Here is a 19,911-nt window from a genome sequence, read left to right on the forward strand (position 1 = left end):
GAAAATAAAATGGGGACATTTTTCCCTACTCATCATAGAAAGCTGTAGGGAATTCTTAAATGTGATGTCACTTTGGCATCCATTTTGCATAAAGATGTAACTTTCTCAAAACAGAAGCAAGTGTCAATGACCTTTGACATAGCCTTCAATTTTATTCCAAACCCAAATGACTCAAGGTGGTAGACAAGAACTTGGAGGCATCTCTCCCACCTAGACTGGGCTCCTCACTTTTCTGCTAGCTCCTTTAAACAGACGATTCAGGTGCTGCCTGTGAACTTAAAGTGATCCATATCCTATTCTCTTATGTATTATATTTTTCTCTTGGCCTGACTTACTTATCCTTGCCTTGTGTGACCCAGGATAGATAGGATGGATACTGTCCTCTTGAATCTTTATGCCTTCCTTTCCCCAGATCTGTAAGGAAGATTCTTTAAAACTTATATTCTCTTGTGATGGTGGATTGAATTTTTGCCTCTGATGTGAGGGACTAGAGATTTCCTCAGGCTGTGTTTTCCCTGATACACTGGGCAGAATGTATTGCTGGGATTCTCCTGCAAGAGGAATGGTCAGACTGGTATAAACTAGACACAAACCAAACAAGAAATCAAGGATGTCTACCAGTAAAGATTGAGCATCACTATTCTAAAATTCCAAAATCTGAAACTTTTTGGATGCCAACTTGATACCACAATTGGAAAATCCCACATATGATGTCAGATGATAGTTGGCAGTTAACTTGTAGGCATATAACTTACAGCTTATTTAACCCAAGGAGACAAAAGATCCTCCTTTCCCCCATCTAGCTGTGATGTGTATATGCACCGAATTTCCCCACAAAGGCAGTATGATGCCACACGCAGGCCAGAGGCATGGACAGCAGCTTTCGTATGATGCCTCTTTTACCTCCCAGCATGTTCTGTTTTAGTTTGTTTTGTTTTTACTTATTCTCTACACTATGGTATAACCATATTGTCAGAAATGCAAAAGAGGCCTGTAGAAGTCCTTATGAGTAACAATGATAAAAATAAAAGAGAGGAAGCATCTTTGTTTATCTGTAGCACACAGCACATAAAGTCATGTGATGGAAAAACAGGATAGTGCCTGAAGTGTGAAATTCTCACTCAAGCATATTGAGTTAGTATAATATCCAAATATGACCTTAAACAGAAGAATAAGTTATTCAAACTCTATGTTGGAAGTGGTGAAGAGAATTTAATGAAAGATTACAAAACCTACTTCATGAAGCTAGAATGAAGATCTTAACAGTAAATTGAAAGAGTGGGATCATCAATATTATAGGAAATACGTGATGCTGAATACTTTATTGTCCATGAAATAAGTAAAGATCTATAAAAATGAACTGAAGATTGAAGGTGGCAGAATCTCAATGGGGCTTATCATAACAACCTTTATACCACCACCAACAAAAAGCAAAAGCGAATAACACTAGGAGGGCTGGGAGATTATGAAGGAAGGGTGTGTGCGTGTGTGCAGGCGTTTGTGCATGTGTGTGTGCGTATGTGTATGCATGATTTCCTGATGCCACATTCACATTGCAGTGCTGGACTGGAACTTGCTTTATAGACCAGACTGGGTTCCAACTTGTAATCCTTCTGCCTCAGCCTCCTGAAGGCTGGGATTTCAGGTGTGCACCACCACTTCTGACTCTGATTATTTGTTCTTTTTGTTAAGTTGACAAATTAATATTAATATTAATATTAATGGCTGCATAAGTTTAAGAAAAGACTGCCTTAAGTTTTTAAAAATTTGTGATAAAAGAGCATCTGCTGATCAAGAATCAGTGGAGAAATTCACTGATGAATTTGTGAAGGTCATCTCTGATGAAAGACTGATATTTCATCTGTAATGCTGATGAGATATCATTGTTTTCACACTATTGCCCACAAAAAGTCATTGACTGTAGCTGATGACTCAGTCCCTGCAGGAATTGAGGTTGTCCATGACAGAGTAACTGTGCTGACATGTACCAATACAGCATTTTGCATAATTTAAATTTGCTGTGGTAGGCAAAATATTGTGACCTCCCTATTTTAATTTCTTACCAATCCATTATCATGCTAACAAAAAGGCATGGGTCACCAGGGAAATTTTTTCTGAGCGGTCCTCATGAATATGTTCTGTCAGACTCATGCTTATTTCAGTAAAGCTGAACTGGCTCACAGGTACAGGATTGTGTTATTCCTTGTCAACTATTCTGCTCACCCCCAGTTGGATTCTCAACAAAAGAAATGTTTCTTCCGTGTACCTTCTCTCTCATGAATTCATTTGTCTGACCAGAATATTCTTAGATCAATGAAAAGTAAACAAAACATTTTTTCTTGACTGTGGAAAAAGCCATAGATGTGGAAGGTTTGCAAAGGAACTTTATATGAAGGATGATAGATTTGCTGTGGATAACATTAGAACACAGTGACCGAAGACTGCTGTGTACACCTGGCATAACATCTGACCAGTAACTCTTCCATTGATGATAAAGAACATGTGGCAACTTTTTGAAGGATTCTGTGTCCAATGAGAAAGAAATGTTTAACTGCCTAACATATACAAAAACATGTATCATTAGATTTCATCAGTAAACTGAAAGAAGTAACTCTCAAAGAAGTTTTTAACACGTGATCATTCATCCACTGATAGTGAAGTTTCCAAAATGATTTTGAATTAAGGTGATCATGATTCTACTGCTGATGAAAAGTTAATATTGTTAACATGCAGAAAAAGTACTGATAGATGAAATGATATGGTATCATGCATTTTTGAAACACTAGAGTAGCATGAATTCATAACAGAACAAGAAATTATGTCAGTTTAAATCACTTGATTTCTAAGGAAAAAAAAAAGCATTTCAATGAATCAAATGACTCTGCAGTACTGGAGAAATAATTTGAAAAAGCTAACTTCTTAAGCCTAGAGGGTCCTGGTCCTTCAACGGCTTCTTCTGACTTCTTTCTCAAAAAAGAAAACAATAATAACAACAAAAATGAACAAAAATCATCCAGTTTACAGTAACCTTTCAATCAAAACTTTGCCTCACAGGTGGAGACTGAAAGCAGCCATTCTTTGCCTCTACTGTTGGTTATCAGCTGATAAACCTGTATTGACAGGTTTCTGGGGATGTCACTGTGCTGCTTAGTTACTCTGAACCATCATTGTTCACTGTATTAATGCTATGTCATATTTTTAATAAGTATTTATCTTTGTATAAGTGAAAAATATGATTGCTTATCAGTAACATACAAATTTAGAGTCAGGTATGATAAAGATGTCAAACAATCACAGATTTTCTGCAAAGTTGACTATGATAGTGACACCTTTACTTTCCAGTGGTTCATGGAACACAAAGTTTATTTCATGTATGAAATTATTTTAACATATTACATAAAATATCCTTCAGGCTATGTGCATAAATTGTATATGAAACATAAACACATGTTGTGTTTAAATTGGGTTCTCATCCTTTGTATATGCATATATATACATGTATATGTGTAAATATTTTTTTCAAAAATCCAAAAAGGAAATTAAAATGTGAAACATTTTTGGACCCAAACATCTTGAGTGAGAGATATTTAGGTTTTCTTTATGAGGAGCCCTGTGCATTAAGAGTAAATAACAAAGCATGATTAAGCTGAAATTGGTAAGTTGTACCTGTTATTCCAACATTAGGGAGGTGAAGGCTGCAGGGGGATCATGAGTTTAAGACCAGCTTGTGCTATATAGCAAGTTTAAAATCACCCTGGACCTTGTCTCATAAAAAGAAAGCAAAAACAAATAAAGAATGATAACTTGATCATAGCTCAATCTTTGTGTTTCTCACTTGAAAGAATCACTCTAATACTAATTTCTCTAATATTTCTGTGTCTTCCTCTGTCTCTGTGCATTGCTTTCTTTCTTATCCTTTCTATATAATTTATCCTCATGCATACTAACAAAACAATTCATGTCATTTCATTCCAATATTAAGCTCAGCTTCCAACTTTCATTCCTCATTAGCCAAAGACTCCATCAACTTTCTCTGTTTTAAGATCCCACAGCACATATTCCTTAAAGTATTCAATTGCCTGCATGGTAACAAACTTTCTGTTTTCCCTGCCTCTGTGTTTATTTTGTATATCTAGAGAAATAAGACTCTGTGGTATAAGTTTAATGCCCTATTTGGCACTCACATTTTGAATTGGTTTTCTTGCATAGTTCATTTTTGTAGTTACACTGTAACCTGAGTTATTTCAATTTCTTTTTAAGTATTTTAACAATAGCTGCATATCTAGGTATAAAATACAAAATTATCCCAGACAAATCTCAAATCTTCTCTATAAATTCAACTTTCTAAGGAACACATTTCCTTTGTCTTGTTAGTTCTTTAATTAGCTGATATGATAAAGGAGTAATAGCAAATTCATGAGGAAGTATAGGAAGAGGAAAAAAATCCTTAGGAGGTAGAATGGTGAAGGATTCATGACAATAATAACAATAAAATCCATTTCTGAGAAAAAATATTGCTTCAGAATAGAGACAAGATTGAAAAGCAAGCCAGAAATCAATATAACCAAACCATTACAGACAATCAGAAGAAAGGACAATAAAAGTAACTTTGTCTTGATAAAAACAGAGTAGCTCTTCCCCAAAAATGGAAGGGCAAAAAAGATTTTTAAGACATAAAAACTTAATGTAAATTAAAGCATTTGGTTTTAGTTGGTGTCTTAGTTGTAAACTATTTAGTCCAGTCTTACCAGATGCACAAAGCAAAGGACATAACTTTTCAAGGATACCCCAAGAGAGGTCCTCTTAACACTTGTTGGTCATAGCCAGAAACATGAAAATTTTAAAGCTGTAATTTGACATCTACAATGAAGAACCCTGTAAGATGTACATTGGGCAACTTTTAGAGTATCTGCAAATTACAAACTATATTGTATGGAAAAAGAAAAACATATCAAGCATATCCATATAGTCTCTGTATATATCCCTTTAAATATCTATGTTTGTATCTATATCCATATTAGTATCTACATACTCAGCTTATAGAGTTTACCTTCAAATAGCTTCATCCTACTTATGCCATCAGCATCAATGGCATACTTGAAAAGATTAGCATTTGAATAGGAATAAAGCAGTTATACTATGGGCAAGAGAGCCCCTAAACTAGACGAAATCTGCAATATCAGAGGATCAGAGGAGACAATAGTGGAATCAGGCCCCCCTAAAGTCCCAGTTTCAAGGCAGGAGACTCTTTTGTATTTGTGCATGTTTGCTGTTATTAAGTGGGCGTTATTCAGTGATTCCTTTTCTGCTTTCATTCATCATCATCATCTAAAGTGGATTACAGCTAATGATGGGGAAATATACAGCAGCCATTTGGGTGTGTGAGGATATTTATTTGTCTGTTGAGCATGAATTTTTGTGAACACAGTCATTTTTCAATGTCCCACAAGTTGCACTGATTTATATGCACGCAGATTTTAAAAAGTGGAAATTAATTTCATGCCATCAATTTACTTTTCTGCTGAGTAGTTTAGGATACAAGGATATTAGTTCAAAATGTAAGAATAAAATTACGTTCCAGAAGCATACTTTATCCAGTCACTTGGACACTTTCTATAAAGAGAGATCTTATGAGTATGTATAAGTTCTTAATTTTACATTTCAAATAATATAAAAATAAAATATTACATTTACTTCCACCCCATATAAAACTGTTTTTTAAAACATACATGACTTTTTCTTTTTTGTTTTTTTTGCTGGCATGATATATTTTACTTTTTAGTTATTTTTTCATTTTTTAAGTGTGCTGGGTGGGGTTACATTGTGGCATGTACAGAAGTTCTTAAAATGTATCAAATATATCATACTTGAAGTCACCCCCTCATCAGTCTCTTTTATCCATCCTCCCCCCATTCATGGAATAGTTTCAACAGTTCTCATTTTTCCATTTACACACATTTGTTCACACTATTTGTACCATATTCACCATTCTATGTCCTTTCCCCACGTCCTTGCCACCGCTGGTAGCAACTCCCCAGGCTGTTAATTATGTTAGCTGATATTCTTAGAGAGAGGACCTGGTCGCCATCAACATCCTGTTCAGGTAGATGAACTGCTTTTTTTTTTTTTTTTTTTTTACTGTGGTGGGAGTTGAATCCAGGTCATCAGGCCTACTAGGCAGGCACTCTTTCTGAACTTCACCCCAGCACTATGGAGGAATTATTTAAGTCTTTAAGTATGATCGGTTCAAAACAACAGAATTATTCATTTATTGTGACACTAATTTATCATTCTTCAAAGATGTGCAAATAAATTTTAAGATCCAGTCACCTAGTCAAATAGACAACCTAAATTCATTATAAAACAGCATACTAATTTCATGTTTAACATTGTTCTGTGCATTATGCTACATGAATATTCTTTAAGAAAGTTGTTTTACTGAAATTAATGTTCACATTTTTTGATAATATTGGCGTTTGAACTTAGGGCACTGCACTTGCTAGGCAGGAACTATATCACTAAGCCATCTCTCCTTTTTGCTTTGCTTTAGATTTTTTTTTTTTTTTTTTTTTTTTGGCTAGAGTCTCCTGCATTTTGCCTGGGACTGACTGGACCACTATCCTCTTATACATGCCTCCCATGTCATTGAAATTGTACATATGTATATGTATCACTAAACCTGGCTTCCTTGTTGAAATGGAGTCATGCTGTTTGTCTGGGCTGGCCTTAAGTGGAGACCCTGCTTATCTCTGCTTCTTGAGTAGCTGAGAATATAGATCTATGCTACCACATCTGTCTCTGATATCCTCATTTCTTTATATGCTGTTTTAATCTGATTTACCAAAGAAAGATGAAGCTTAACAAAATATGCCTTTCAAAAATATATATACCCATGTAAAGTAACAGAAGTATGTCTGCTTCTACAAGTATGATGTATATTATTTTCATTTTACTGGTGAAGTATTTGATATCTGTAGAAGAGCAGAAAGTTATTAAATGTTAATGAAACAGATGTCAAAATAAATACAGAGTCCTTCAGATCATGCATAGCATCTCATAGGTGTTTATTATCATAGCTGTATTCCAGACATGCATAGAATACATTGGGCCACACTGTCTTCTATGATATATTAGCAGTTCAAATTGCATCTATCTTAAGGAAACTATGACTGCATATTGACAATAAAAATGGAGGTTTTAGAAGAAAATGCTTGTATTTATAAACTGCATTCTTTTAATATGTCACAAACATACCATAAGACCTTTAATGTACACAGTTAAATTTGATAATCTTTCAGTAGAACAAGGCATAATTCCAGTTCCTGCTTGCTGCTGAGAGAGGACTGTCAGGAATGGAGAATCCTACTTCCATCTAAGGGGCTCTAGTAACTTCACATTCATCACCGTTGTGATCACTTCTCTCAGGTTGAATGCTAAACAATGTGAACGTGTCACTTGGCATTTCGTTATATGGAATGCATGCCTCCTGTTCTCCTCTTTAGTATTCCTGAGTAGCCTTCATCAACATACTCAAACATCAAATCATTGTTTTCTATCACCCCTTGAAATGTACTACTTTTTCAAGTCACAAATATGTCGTAAATTGTATTAATTGATCTTAGAGTTTAATTTAAAAAAACTGTGTTTCTTTGAATGCAGTATGTACAAATCATTCTTCTGAACTGAAGTCCCATAAAGTCTATGAACAAGGCAATGGCCTTCTACATTCTCGTAATTCCAGGTGAAGAATCACAGATCCTGAGGGGAAGCTTCTGAGAGTAATTTTCAAACAAAATGTGTGAAAGAACTGGCTATTTCCCTGCAGAAATGAAGGAGTTTGGTAAAGCAGAGGATAAGAGGTGAGTCTTGGGAAAGCTCTATTTCTGGAGTTGAACAAAATAATTTGTAGATTTAAGTAAGCGATTATCCTTTCAAAATGGTGAAGATGGGAAAAGAAAGGGTCTCAAGATAGAACTTTTGAAAAACCAGTCAGTATTAACTTTAATAAGAAAAACTAGACATACCTTACACAAGATGCAATTAAGAAAAGTACACTTAAAATTGACAAAAAAAATCTTAAATTAAGAAACTAAATAAAACTCTCTTACTATTTCTGCCCAAAATGATTGCCTCATGCTGCAAATCAGGAAATGTCAAATAATCATGAATAATAAAACAGAAAGATGGAAAACAACAAAGCAAATATACATTCAGATTTACTAAAAGAGCATAGAATATGAAAATCAAAAACTTTTGTCAGATAAAAATATTTTGAGACAGTATTAACATAAGAGAATTATTTAATGCAACTTTGTAATATTAATTAAATATAAATGAATAAGCTACTGAAAATGTATGCAGGAGAGAAAAAGACATTTAAAAAACTAAGAATAAAGAAGACACGTTGTGACATAATTTTAAAGAAGCTGAGAATAATTACATTATTGCTGAAGACTGTGGAAAGCCTATAAAGATAAGGGGTCAAGAACAACACTTTCCATATTTGAGACAGCAAGTCTACTTGGTCTGATAAATGAGTTGTGAATACAGCTACATGGGTATTTTTAAGAGGAAAATTTAAGAAATAAATATGTAGGTCATCCTATTTTATTTTTCCCTATGCTACCATCATAGTCACGTGCCACCTATGCCAGCTACAGGTTGTTTTAATTTTTATTTGTTCTTATTCATTCATTTACTCATGTGTGCATACATTGTTCGGGCCAGTTATTCCCCCTAGCCCCTGCTCCCTTCCCTTCCCTCCCCTCCCTCACTTCCAGACAGAACCTGTTCTGCCATATCTTCAATTTTGTTGAAGAGAAGACTTAAGCAATAATAAGAAAGACAAAGCATTTTTGTTAGTTGAGATAAAGATAGCTATACAGAGAGATTCTAGCATTACTTCCTGAATTGATTCATCTCTATCTGACCTTTTCACTAGTTATCAATCACTTTCCCATATTGACCTTGGTCACTTTAAGGTTACTGTATTAGCTCCTCTGCAGTGGGGACATCAAACACTTTGATGTTTTCGGTTTCCTCTCTATTCCCATACTTCCCATATGTTCTCTCCCCTTAGCCTGTGACCCAAGTCCAACAACATTGCTGCACTTGCCCTAAATCTAAAGTCCTCCTGTGAGGAAGAATATATGATTTTTGTTCTTCTGAGCCTGGCTAACCTTGCTCAGAATGATGTTCTCCAGTTCCATCCACTTACTTGAGAATGATAAGATTTCATTATTCTTCATAGCTGAGTAAAAGTTTACTGTATATAATACCACATTTGCTTAATTCATTCATCAGTAGTGGGGCATTTTGGCTGTTTCCATAACTTGGCTATTGTGAATAGTGCTGCAATAAACATGGGTGTGCAATAGTCTCTGGAGTAACCTGAGTTGCATTCCATTGGGTATATCCCCAGGAGTGGGATTGCTAGATCATATGGCAGATCTATGTTTAGATTTTTAAGAAGCCTCCAAATTTTTTTCCAAAGTGGTTGCACTAGCTTGCATTCCCACCAGCAGTGTAAGAGGGTTCCTTTTTCCCCACAGCCTCACCAACACCTGTTGTTGGTGGTGTTTTGATGATAGCTATTCTAACAGGGGTGAGGTAGAATCATAGTGTGGTTTTAATTTGCATTTCCTTTATGGCTAGAGATGGTGAGAATTTTTTCAAGTGTTTTTTGGCCACCAGAATTTCTTCTTTTGAGAAAGTTCTGTTTAATTCAGTTGCCCATTTCTTTATTGGCTCATTGATTTTAGGAGAGTTTAGTTTTTAAGTTCCCTGTATATTCTGGTTATCAGTCCTTTGATGTATAGCTGACAAATATTTTGTCCCACTCTGTGGGTTGTCTCTTCAGTTTAGAGACCATTTCTTTTGTTATGCAGAAGATTTTTAATTTTATGTAATTCCATTTGTTCATCCTTTCTCTTAGTTACTGAGCTGCTGGGGTTCTATTGAGGAAGTCCTTGCCTATACTTATTACTTCCAGAGTATTCCCTGCTCTTTCCTATAATAATTCCAGAGTTCTGGGCCTGATATTAAGGTCCTTGATCCATTTTGAGTTGATACTAGTATAGGGTGATAAACATGGATCTACTTTCACTTTATTGCAAACAGATAGCCACTTTTCCCAGCAACATTTGTTGAAGAGGCTGTCTTTTCTCCTTCGTATGTTTTTGGTGCCTTTGTCAAAAATAAGGTGGGCATAGCTGTGTGGATTCATATCAATGTCCTCTATTCCATTCCACTGGTCTTCATGTCTGGTTTTGTGCCAGTATCATGCTGTTTTTATTGATATTGCTTTGTAATAAAGTTTGAAGTCAAGTATTGTGATACCTCCAGCATTGCTCTTTTTTCCTGAGTTTTGCCTTGGCTATTTACAGTCTCTTGTGTTTCAAAATGAACTTTAAGATGAATTTTAAAACTCTGTGGTGAATGTCATTGGGATTTTATTGGGAATTGTGTTTAACATGTAGATTGCTTTTGGTAGTATAACCATTTTTACTATGTTGATTCTACCAATCCATAAGCATGGGAGATCATTCCACCTTCTGTAGTCTTCCTCAGTCTCTTTCTTCAGGACTTTGTAGCTCTCCTTGTAGATGTCATTCACATCCTTTAGTAAGTTTACTTCTAGGTATTTGATTTTTTTGAGGCTATTGTAAATTTAATTGTTTCCATATGTTCTTTCTTAATTTCTTCATTGTTGGTGTTTAACAAAGGTAATGGTTTTTGTAAGTTGATTTTGTATCCTGCCACCTTGCTGTAGCTGTTTATGTGTCTAGGAGTTTTGGGGTAGAGTTTTTTGGGTCTTTAAGATATAGGAACATGTCATCTGCAAATAGGGACATTTCGACAGTTTCTTTACCTATTTGTATTCTTTTTAATTCTTCTTCTTGCCTAATTGATCTGTCTAGGAATTCTAGTACTATGTTGAATAGGAGTGGGGATAATGGGCACCCTTGTGTTGTTCCTGATTTTAGGGGAAATGGTTTCAGTCTTTCACCATTAAGTATAATGCTGGCTGTAGGTTTGTCGTATAAAGCCTTTACACTGTTGTGGTACTTTCTTTCTATTCCTAGTTTTCTTAGAGCTTTTATCATAAAATGGTATTAGATCTTACCAAAGTCTTTTTCTGCATGTATTGAGATGATCAATACATCTTTGTCTTTGCTTCTATTAATGTGCTGTATTACATTTATAGATTTGTGTATGTTGAACTACTCCTACATCCCTGGGTAGAAGATTTTTCTGTTGTGTTGTTGGATTCAGTTTGCCATTCTTTTATTGAGGATTTTTGCTTTGATGTTCATTAAAGAGATTGGACCATTGTTCTCCTCTTTGGAGGTGTCTTTGTCTGGTTTTGGGATGAGTGTAATACTGGTTTCATAAAATGAATCAGGCAGTGTTCTTTCCCTTTCTATTTCATGGAACAGTTTAAGGAGGGTTGGTATTAGTTCTTCTTTAAAGGCCTGATAGAATTCAGCAGAGAATCCATCAGGTCCTGGACTTTTCTGTTGTGGGAGACTCTTTATTGCTGCTTCAATTTCATTTTGTGTTATAGATCTATTCAGCTGATTAATATCTTCATGGTTCAATTTTGGATGTTCATAAGTATCTAGAAATCTGTCCATTTCTTCGAAATTTTCAAATTTATTAGAATATAGGCTCTCAAAGTAGTCTCTGATGATTTCCTGGATTTCCATGGTGTTTGTTGTTAACTGCCCTTTTGCATTTCTGATTTTATTGATTTGGGTTTTTTGTCTCCTCATTTTAGTCAGGTTTGCCAAGGGTCTGCCAATCTTGTTTTTCTTTTTTTTTAAAAAAAAACAGCTTTTTGTTTCATTGATTCTTTGTAAGGTTTTTTGTTTGTTGTTCCTATTTCATTAATTTTAGTCCTTATTTTTATTATTTCTTTCCTTCTGCTTGTTTGGGATTTGCATGTTCTTGTTTTTCTAGGAGTTTGAGATGTAGCATTAGGTCATTGACTTGAGATCTTTCTGTCCTTTTAATATATGCACTCGTGGCTATAAACTTTCCTCTTAGGACTGCCTTTGTTGTGTCCCATAGTTTCTGGTTGGTCATATGTTCATTTGCATTAACTTCCAGGAAACTTTTAATTTCCTCTTTTATTTCATCAATGACCCATTGATCATTGAGCTGTATGTTGTTCAACTTCCAATTATTTGCATGTTTTCTACTGTTGTTTTTGTTGTTGAGTTCTAGTTTTAATGAATTGTGATCATATACAATGAATGGGATTATTTCTATTTTCTTATATTTGCTGAGGCTTGCTTTGTGCCCTAAGATATGATCAATTTTGGAGATGGTTCCATGGGCTGCTGGGAAAAATGTATATTGTGCAGAAGGTGGATGAAATATTCTGTGGACATCAGCTAGGTCCATTGGATCTATGGTGTGATTTAGTTCTAGAATTTCTTTAGTAATTTTTTGTTTAGATGACCAATGTATTGGTGATAGAGGGGTATTAAAATCTCCTCCTACCACTGTATTGGAGTTATATGCTGTTATATCCTCCAGAGTATTTTTGATGAAATTGGGTGTATTGACATTGAGTGTATATAGGTTAATAATTATCTTTTCCTTTTGGTGTATTTTGCCTTTTATTAGTATTGAATATCCTTCTTTATCTCATTTGATCAATGTAAGTTTGAAACCTACTTTGTCCAAGATAAGTACTGCTCCTTCTGCATGGTTTTGGAGGCCATTGTCTTGGTAAATCTTCTTCCAGCCTTTCACCCTAAGCCAGTGCTTGTTTCTGTCAATGAGATGGGTCTCCTGTAAGCAACAGATTGTGTGTCTTCCTTTTTAATCCAGTTTGCCAAATGGTGTCTTTTGATGGGGGAGTTAAGTCCATTAACATGCAGTGTTAGTATTGATAGGTATGTGGTTATTCCTGTCATTTAATTGTTTTTGTTGTTTAAGGGTTGATTTTGTGCACCTCAATCAATGTAACTCTCTGATTCCTTGTGTTTTCTTCTCCTGTGGTTTGGTACTCCATGTCCTTTCATGGTTTTGTTTGCTTTCATTTTCTGTGTGCAGAATTTCTTGAAGAATCTTTTGTAATGGTGGCCTATGGTCATATATTGTTTTAGTTTCTTCTTATCATGGAAGACTTTTATTGTCCCATCTATTTTGAATGATAGTTTGTTAGGTAGAGTATCCTAGGTTTGAAGTTATTTTCACTCAGTTCCCAGAAGACATCATTCCATGCTCTTCTTGCTTTTAAGGTTTCCGTTGAGAAATCTGCTATAATTTTGATGGGTTTACCTTTGTATGTTATTTGTTTTTTCTCTCTTACAACCTTCAATATTCTTTCTCTATTCTCTGTGCTTGTTGTTTTAATGATAATATGTCGTGGGATAGTTCTATTTTAGTCAAATCTGTTTGGTGTCCTGGAGGCTTCCTGTACCTGAATGGGCATAGCTTTTTCTAGATTTGGGAAATTTTCTGTTTTTATTTTGTTGAATATATTATGAATCCCTTTTGCTTGCATCTCTTCTCCTTCAATGCCCATGAGTCTCTGGTTTGGTCTTTTGATGGACTCAGTGAGTTCTTGCATATTCCTTTCACAGGTCTTGAGTTGTTTGATTAATAACTCTTCAGTTTTTCCTTTAATTTCCATTTCATTTTCAAGTGCTGAGATTCTGTCTTCTGCTTGTTCTAGTCTGCTCGAGTACCTTTCATTTTGTTTTGTATTTCTGTTTCATTCTTTTTTTCTGAGGTTTTCCATATCCTGAGTCAATTCCTCTTTAATATTGTCAATTTTAATCTTTCATTCATTTATCTCTCTATTTATAGTGTTCTCTGTTTCACTTTGATGTTTATTTAGGACTCCTATGAGTTCATTTATTTGTTTTTGAGTCTTCTCATATTCTTCATTTTTGGTGTCTTGGAATTTATTGAGTGCCTCTTGTACATTTTGGTTGACCATGTCTAGTAACATCTCCATGAAATTCTTAATGATTACTTGCAGGATTTCTTCTTTCAGTTTGTTCTTATGGAATTTTTTGGGTGCCTTGGCATAGTTTACCTTTGTTTTGTTGGATTCTGTAACTAGGTGTCTGTTTTCTTTGTTTCCTTCTGAATCCTGTATTAAATTATTTTAGGGGAGAGAATGGTTTCCATCCCTTTTTCATCTTCCTATCCCTTGACTTGGTACTGTGTAAATATATTCTAGATATGCTATTGGTGGTTTCTGTCACCTGTTTTCTTTCTCTTGGTTTAATTTTGTTTTGTGGGTGTGTTGAGTTTTAGGTTAGTGTATGTATGCTATTTCTGTACTTGGTCTGTGTGTAATTTAGTACTAGCTAACTTACAATAGTAAAGTTAACAAAACAAAATAAAACAAACAAAAAACCCAAAGAAATCAACAGGGAGAAATGGACAAACACAAACAAACAAGGAAACTGGAAATAAAAAACCAAACAAACACACAAAAAATTCCAGGTTCAGGAACAATAGAATTTCAATCTTCATAATTCTGGTGTTACTCCTTCAGTATTCAGTCCTGGTGTTGGTATTTAAGCAGATACTCTGTCTTATTCTCACCATGTGGTTGGAGAGTCTTGTTAGTTTTCTTTTCTGTCTTTCAGAAGCAGCTACTTAGTCAGCTCCTTCCTCTGTGAGGTGTGGCAGATTGAGTTTGTATATTGTCCTCAGGTTCTGGAGATCAGCTCTGTAGACCGCCAGCCATCCTGCTTTGGAGTTGGGTTTTCACTGTGCTGGTTTACTGGGAGCTTGTTTCTTTGCTTTTCTCCCTTTCTCTGGGGCAAGGTCAGAGATCCATCAGCTGCCTCCCTGCTGTCAGTGTGTTATGATGGTTTGCTGATTGTTTTTCAATTTTGCAGTGTCATTTGACTTTAGATGTTGCTCACTGGCTCAGGAGATGAGGTTTGTGGATTGCTACCTGTCCTATTTCAGGCAGCAGCTTATCACCTACCTGCTGTTGGCCCTTTTGCCTATCCAGTCTTTGTTTACTGAAAGTTCCCATGGGAGATCGGTTCCTTGCCCTTCCCCTTTCTCTAGTGTGCTTATAGCACCCCACCCCCTCTGCTGTGTGCTAGTTTTCAGTTCCTTCTTTATTGTTCAGGTTTTTTTGTTTGTTTTTGTGTGGTGGGAAGGTCAGTTTGTCCAGGGGGCTATCCTGGTTTATCCCAGGGGTGGCTGTGGGAATACCACATGATGCTTGGTGCTAGCCTGTTGGTCTGCCAGATGTCTCCAAGCAGGTTTGGAGCCTGTGTCTGGTGGCTCAGCAGCCCTCCTCTTTTCTCAGTGTAATGTGGCATGGAGAAGCTTTGCATGGGCTGGGAGTTCAGGGTGTCAAAGTTTTGATTCTTCTTGGTGCTTTATTTCTGCGAAGTGTGGCTCCAGCATTTCAGCAAGATTTTTGATTTATGGAGCTCACACTATCTGTTTCTGCCCTCCAGTTGCCATCTTGGATCCTCTCTCTCTCCATATTTGTAATTTTTATAAGCCACTAACTCGTGATCATTTATTACACTAGCAAAAGGATGTAATGCAAATAGTTGCATGTTGTGATCATCACAAGTTAGAGGACATTTTAAAACTCTGAAATGCAATGCAAAAAAAAACCTTAAATTTTGTTTTAAATATGTACTTTGAATAGAGACTCAAATAGGTGATTGATTCTATCACCTAAACAACTATAAAGGAAATATTATATGCCTGCCATGATAGTGCACATCAACTTCATAAAATTACCTGCATGAAGATGTATATACTAAATTGAATGGAGTGGTACATGCCTGTAATCCCAGCACTAAGGAGGCTGAAGCCAAAGGATCTTGAGTTTGAGACCACTCTAGGCTACATAGCAAGACCCTGTCCAAAAAGTTTAAAATCATGTGCGAATCCTATTGCAATAAATTATTTGCAAATGTAACTTAAAGTCACAAGGAAAAGGAGTTGGTAAATTCAAAATCAGAATTCTCACTCACAGAGATTCAAGTTCTATAATTTCCCTCAGACAAAAATGAGTCTTTATGAAAATTATGAATTATTACACTCACTATCTTAAATAAACTCAATATTTAATAATAGTATGAATGGATTGAAGTATAGGCAAGATGTTATTCCTGACATTTAATCAATCTACTTAGTCAAATTTTAATTTTTCACACTATTTTATTGGATTTTTAGCATATGTATATATTGTTCTTTAACTATAATTCTCATAGATGAGCTATGTTCTTTAATAGCTAATGTGTCACCCATGTCTCTGTTCCTGAATTCTTTTTTGATAACTCATTTCCAAGATTGCTGGCTTCTTGTTATTACCCATTCTTCAAGGAAGAAGTAAGGGTGCATTATTTCCATGTTTTCTATTTACTGACCAATATCTGACTGTTGTTTCTTCATAAATCATAGCTTGACTACTGATAATTTCTTAGGCAACAGTTTCTTTTCCTCAGAAATATATTAAGAAGTTTCCTTGATTTTCTACTGTTTTATGTTTTTATAGTTGAATACAAGTTCATTTTAATGACTTTGTCATTGGTACCTGGTTTTAAAGAATTCCCCTCCTTAGAAAGTCAAATATTTTAAAAAGTTAAGTCTCTAAATTTGTTAAATTTTTGGCTATAGAAGCTTTATTCATAACAGTAAAAGACTGTAAACAAATGTCAGCTGACATGTTAATAAATCATGATATAGGTGTAGAATAAACTGCTGGCCAATAACAAATAAAATGAACTACTGGTACATGCAGCAACATGGGCAAAGTTTACATGTATAATTTTGGGAAAAAGAAACGAACATTACATACCATGGAATCTTACATATGTGCAACTCTACAAAAGGTGCATCTGATATGTAATGATATGTTGTAATTATGTGGCCTGATACTTGGAGTAGGAAGAGGCTTAGCTGAGAAGAAGCTCAAATAAACTAGTTGACATACATAGAACCCTGATACAACAACACATGTTTCTTTCTAATGGACCTACAATATAGCAAATTGACTGTATGTTGAGTCTAAATTTAAGGAAAACATTTGGAGCTTGCTTTCTAATCACAATAGTATTTTAGATTAGAAATTAGTAATAGAAAGAATACTAGGAAATTGTCATGTGCTAGAAAATTTTTAATTCCTTATTCAAGTGTTACTAATACATTCAGTTCTCAAAAAAAGCTAAAATGAGATATAATTTCAGAGTTAGCTTTCTGGCTTTGGGTTTCTCTGCTGTATGTATGATACTCTTATCCTTCATACCTATAGCTTTTTCTCTCATTTTCTTTTTAATTCATCACTCACCATAAATAAAACCATTTCTCCCAATCATTATTAGAGTTTCAAATATGTTGATTCATGAGCTACAAATAAAATTTTACAGCTAGGAATTAATTGAGTATTAAATATTTGATTTTCATATACTTTGTTATCAATTGTAATTGACAGAGCATTTTGATCCTTGGTATTTCTGATACATATCTTTGTACTAACAATTTGTTAAATGGATACCACAATCCCACTAAATCCATTACTGTCCATTAGCATGCTGTGTTCTATTCTTCTTCCTTCATAATTCACAGAGATCTGCTCCCAGGAGGTTGACCTAAATGATTATATTATTGGATTCCCTTCCTCCTTGCTTCTAGGAACTTGTCAGAGCCCAGCAGGAAATGAAAGCAAACAAGGAAGAAGAGGTGAAGACACTTTACTTCAGATTGGTGCTACTACTGTTTTATGACATGTAGGTTCTCTCAATATGATGGCAGTTTTACTGACTACATAATGCAAATGCCTTATTACAGACCATCTTAGTTTCTGAGTAAGCACTAAGATTGAATATCTGAAACATTATTCCATTATTAAATGGAAATGAAATATGCAAGACTGAACCCAAATAGTTCTGGATGCACAAGAGAGCTACTTAGCATTGGCTCAAACTGTTTTGCTACCTGTTTCTCAATATGCATCTGTAATCTCTCCATCCATTTCTTTTAGCAGTTATTGAAAGGTAAAACACAGACCTGGTTGAAAGCTGAGTCTGCCTAATATGATGGAAGTGATTAATTATTCCCCTTACTGCCAACCTCAGAGATGTCATAAAAGGTAGGGTTAATGTTAACTTTTCTTAATGGGAAGAAATTTAGATAATAAAATTACACACATATACATACACACACACCATGTTTTCTGTATATCATATATAAATGTTCACTCCTGTAAAAGAAATGCAGCCCTAAGATTGGTTTTAACTGAATCACAGGGATAGCAAAACATTGCCCAACTGTTCAGAACCTTACATTAAAAAAAAGTAGAAATTGATGACAAGTCTGAAAATGAGGTAAGTGGACCTCTCATAACACACAGAGAAGGGGATGGTATATGTATATCACATATATGGCTTTGAGTAATGAAGTTGACAAAATGAATCATTCTGCCATTCTGTGTTTGTCTATCATCCTTTTTCCCTAGTAAATACCAGTGCTTGCTGAAGGAGACCATAAGAGTGGCTTTGTCTTAATGGCTTGGAGAATATTTATTGTTCACCGATATAGTTTTTTCCTCAATATACTTGATCTGGCTACTAATACTGGTGAATACCCAACCTGCCAAAGAAGAGGTAGCATGATGTTACCCTTAAATGTCCCCATTGTCCAAAAGCGTAGGCCCAGTGGAAATTGATTTCATTGGACCCTCTAAAAATAGTGGGACTTCACTTTGTATTCACAGGAATAAACCTCTATACTTCCTTGCCACTAGCATTCTTGTCAGCACCAAAATTAATAGATTTCAAGGATTCAGTGCCATGAATCCTTACATGATTGATAGTACAACTCTAAGCAGAAGAAAGATTGCAACTGGTTTGCAACCATAAAATTCATTTCTTCTTACCAATTATCTCAATACCAGGAACAAGTGTCTTGATGAATGCTGGAATCACAGCTACAGAGTTAATTGAGGTTGTAATTGAGCGCCATTTTCAAACAGAAAATGTCCATACCATGTAAAAAATTACCTTAAATTTGCAATGCGCTCAGGATGCCATCCTAGTATCTTCATTAACCTTTCCAAGGAGTCAGACTATTTTATATGTAGCAATGAGTCCAGGAACCAAAATAATAGTCCTCATATGAATAGGCCCCAAACTCTTGAACTTTATTAATAACTTAGACTACCTCTACTTTTTGCTCTGTTTCCAATTTAGGGCCGTACTTTTCCATATTGCTGCCTATTAAGATAACCATACCTACCAATGTCATCCTTAGCCAAAATCAGGTTTCTAGAGCTGAGAAGATTATTTGTTAGTTATGGAACCTATGCCAGTCCTACATGCCCCAATTTTCCCTTTCCTGGGTGTTATTATGAAAACCGGATAGGATGATAGCTTAGCAAATGAACAATAATATAGAAGTTACAGCTTCAAGTGTCAACAGCTATGGGAATATCTGTTTGCTTAATAGCAGTTTTTCTTTTTAGTTTGTTCATTCATTTGATTTTTGAGAGAGAGTCTTATAATGAAGAACAAGCTGGCTTCAAACTTGCAATCTTCTTGCCTGAGCTTTCGTAGTGCTAGGATTACATATGTGAGATATCACACATAGAAAAATAAGGGTATATCTGAAGCTTTCCCTTCTTTTCAATATAAAAATTTCCTACTCTTTTTCCTTCCTTGGCACCTGCCAAATATAAGGGATTTGTCTGGCTTTATTCTATAGCAAGCTCAGAATAAATACCTTCTTCTTGCTCTCATGGGCAGTGTTTCTTTACTTTTCAGGTGAAAGCACACTTCACAGTTTGTCCACATACATAACGAGATACCCCCTAAAAAGCAGTAACTGATATATAGTGCTGCCTTATTATGATCAAAATGCCTGAAGCCCTGTAAGGTGAAACTTCCTCATGGCTACACTGGATTC

The sequence above is a fragment of the Castor canadensis genome, chromosome 6 (assembly GCF_047511655.1).
Source record: "Castor canadensis chromosome 6, mCasCan1.hap1v2, whole genome shotgun sequence".
NCBI classification, from domain to species: domain Eukaryota; kingdom Metazoa; phylum Chordata; class Mammalia; order Rodentia; family Castoridae; genus Castor; species Castor canadensis.